The sequence below is a fragment of the Myotis davidii genome, unplaced genomic scaffold, assembly GCF_000327345.1.
Source record: "Myotis davidii unplaced genomic scaffold, ASM32734v1 scaffold892, whole genome shotgun sequence".
Lineage (NCBI taxonomy): Eukaryota > Metazoa > Chordata > Mammalia > Chiroptera > Vespertilionidae > Myotis > Myotis davidii.
Genome location: NW_006284341.1, coordinates 198,258 through 202,360, shown reverse-complemented (window position 1 = coordinate 202,360; position 4,103 = coordinate 198,258).

Here is a 4,103-nt window from a genome sequence, read left to right as displayed (position 1 = left end):
CTGCTGGCTATGACATGAACTGACCACCAGGGGGAAGACACTCCAACTGGTAGGTTAGCTTGCTGCTGGGGTCCCGCCAATCGGGACTGAGAGAGATGGGCTGGACATACCCTGGAGCCTTCCCGGGGTCCCTCCCGGGCTGGCCAACCTCCTGCATCCCTCTCCGGCCCTGATCATGCACCGGTGGGGCCCCTCAGCCTGGCCTGCGCTGTCTTGCAACCTGGGCTGAGGAACCTCCCCCGCTTCCCCTCCAGTGCACAAATTTCGTGCACTGGGGCCTCTAGTATCTCAATAAAGTTGCTATTTAGGAAAATTTATAGAGGAATCAAAGATCTGGAAGTCATGGCATGCCATGTGTAAGATCCTGAAATGCTGAACCAAACACAATTTCACTAGCAGAAAATAAGAATATGGTCAATAGTGTATATATTTACAAGATTAAAATTCACTACTTTACAACTATGAAAAAAAAAGCTAGTGGTTGAGCTAAGATTATCAGCAGTTTCTAATGTTTGCTTTTAATATTAAATTTCCATTTGTTATATCACTTTGTTGCCTACTAGGAAGTAAGCATTAACACAGTGGTTTTCAGCCTTCTGGCCCTTTAAATGCAGTTCCTCATGTTGTGACCCAACCATAAAATTATTTTCATTGCTACTTCATAACAGTAATGTTGCTACTGTTATGAATCATAATGTAAATATCTGATATGTAGGATGGTCTTAGGCAACCCCTGTGAAAGGGTCATTTGACCACCAAAGGGGTTGCAACCGACAGGTTGAGAACCGCTGCATTAACATAAAGAGGAAAAATTTGAAGGGGAAACTAAAAAAAAAAAAAATACAGTATGTTTTTATTGACTAGAGAGAGAGAGAAAGGGAGAGAGAGAGAATAAAAAACATCTGTGCTGGGGATTGAGCCCACAACCTCAGCATATACCCTGACCAGGAATAGAACCTGTGACTTCCCAGTGCACTGAGCCACACTGGCCAGGGCTGAAAGGGAAAATTTAAACTTGAGCACATCCCTAGGTAAATACTTTGATGTTTTTGTAGAGTTTTTTTGTCTTCAAATTGAGACTTTAGGAAAATATCTATATTTGTAATAACACTAAGGTTTTCTGGAGGAGCTCTGACAATTCCAGCATCCTTGAAAATGCCGTATCAAAATTGACATACCATAAAATAAGTCTTTGTTTCATCCTGGCCTTCAATTACTTGTCCATCTTCATTTCTTTCCACATCAGCTCATGTGCCCCACAGCAGTGGCCACGCATCCCTCACAACCACAAGGTGTGGCTTTGGTTCTGCTCCTTCCTCCCCTGGAATATTCTTTCCTTCTTTCTCCACTTGGCCCTTCAAAGCCCATCTAGTGTCTATTTTACCTTCTCGACCTCCCTGCCCAGGAAAGTGCCGTGAGAACAGGAAACATGTAATTCTTACTAAATGTTGTATTTTCAGCAAAAACATAGAGCCTGACAGAGAAAGTGCTCCACAAATGCTTCTTTGTATTCTCATAGCCTCGATGCACATGTCTATCCGCTTACCTCACTGTTCTGGAATGATTTTTCAGTGACCCCACCCTCACACTCTCCTTGTCTTTATCACGCATCAGATGTTCCATAAATACCTAGTACATTTAGATGAATTGAGAGTACATTCTTTAATCTCCAGATATTCAAAGTCTTAAGGAAAAACAAAACTTTCAATTTGCTAAATACTACACGGCAAAATTGTAAATGGGATGTGCGCACAGTATTGTGAGAATTCTGATAAAGGACTTTTACCTCTTCTGGCTTGTAGGTCTTCACCCTGGACTCTTCATAAAGGCTGTGAGATTTGAACTGTCCCTGGGAGACTAACAGTAAGTCCACCAGGAGTACAACAAAAGGGGGTTCTAAGCTGAAGGAATTCAGCACCAAGACAGAGAGGGTAGGGTGGTTAGTGCCCCCGGTGGGCTGGTGTGACTTCAGCGGGGGGTTCCTGGCAGGCATTGGTTGGCAGGAGGCTGGGAAAATGTGCTTGGCCTGGCAGCTCTTCGAGCCTGAACTTCACAACATGCACAAGAGGATGATTCGATCAGATCTGGGTTTTAACTCTGTGCTCATCACCCTCCTCTGCCTGCACCCTCCCAGCACACATTGACCATGTAAGAGAGTCGACCACAGTTATAAGTGTGACATGTGGACAAAGGCCAGAGCGCTCTGAATCTTGAGAACCAAGTTGAAACCCAAGACAGTGTTCTAACCATTAAGCATTCAGCCAACACCAGTGCTATGCAAATCACACACTGAAGCAGAAGTTAAGAATGTGGTAGAACCAACAAAGCTGGTTTCTATGGAAAGCCAGCATCATGCATTAAAAGATTCCTGGCCGCAGTGAAGCCTCTCTGACTTCCCCAGCCTAAAGGAATCTCACCTCTGAAATACTCTGGAGCACTTAATTCTGTACGTAGGACACTTTGAAGTTGTTTTTTCTTGCATTTGGATTGTTTTGTGTTCATTCCTGGTATCACATTTTTATCTCTTTGCCTCATTTTACAAGCTGATATCTCATATAATGCAACTTTAGAAGACACCTTGGGAGCAAGATAGGGTATAAATCACTCAACAACAAATCTTGTTAAATTTTAATTTCAAGAAGGAAGAGGTCATGTCCCACTCGCCTATATAAATCCCACAGCATGAACAAAACATATTTGTTGAATAAATTGTAGTGAAAAAAATATGGTAAAGTAAAAACATTCTTTGGTTTTTAAAAGAAGTTGATATTTTTGTAATTTTTTTCCTTGTAAAGCACCTATTTACTAAAGTATTTGCATTAGATGTTTATCTTCTTTTTAAAATTTTCATCTTTCCTAACCATGGCTAGGATTGTCCCTATATTTTCTTTCTTTTTAAATCCTCAAGCAAGGATATGTTTGTATTGATTTGAGAGAGAGAGGAAGGAAGAGAGATAGAGAAACATCGATGTGAGAAACATCAATCAGTTGCCTCCGGAATGCACCCGGACGGGAAACGAACTTGCAACCTTTTGGTGTATGGAATGACGCTCCAACCAATGAGCAACCCGGCCAGGGCTGTCCTCCTTTTTTTTTTTTTAATTTGATTTGCCCAAGTGTCATCCCTTGTATAGGTCTCTTTGGAAAAAACAACCCTTAGATTTCTTTATTATACCTATATGGTTTATAATAGAACAGAGATATGTTTATTTCAGCAAAATGATAAAGTAAAACTACAAACAAAAAATACTTGACATTCACTGAGACACAATTTTGTAAAGAAGAAAGTTAACAGTAATCAGCACAAATAAAATAAATTATAAAGATTTGTTGATATTTCCATTTTAATGGGGCGGGGGGGAGATAACCAGAAGAAATACAAAAATACTTTTAAAATACAGCATCATTGCCACAGCACATGAAAACATTTCCATAAAAAATTAACAATTTCCACTTAGACATTTCATTTTTCATCCTTCTTTGAATTTATATTCCGAAATCTTGATGTTCTCATTTCATGGATCCACAAAGATCAGTCCTGTCACAAGTGATTAAAAGGAGCGCTTCCTGTTAGAAACAGCACTTCAGGCTAATGTTTAATCTTAATTGGCAACAAGTTCAGTGCAAATAAAATTATATTTAGCAGCTTTGAAAATTCCCGGTGAGGAGGTGTTTACCTCTTAACCCTCACTGCGACCCCAAAGAGAAATCATTTTTCTCCTTTCATGGTGCGAACACTGGCCATTCAAACCTACTGAAAACTACTGAAGCTAATTCTGCTGTCTGTAACATAGTGAGTCTCCATGAAAGCTGGTTTCAGTCACTTGGCAAATGAGCCAACAGTGTTCACATTTGGAAAGTTTCCCTTAGGTCGATTTAACATACAAACAAACAAAAAACAGGGCCTGAGTATCAGTCATAACTGGATCTTACCCAACAACTTCTCTGATCGTGGAGAAGGAACCCAGAGGCACTAATCATTTCATGCATTAGCTTCCAAAGGAAAACCAGGACAGAGCTGAGGAATCTCTTAAATCAAATTCTACTCTCTGGTAATAAGTTTATTTCACTGATTTGAATGGGAAAAGGAGGAAGGAGGAAAG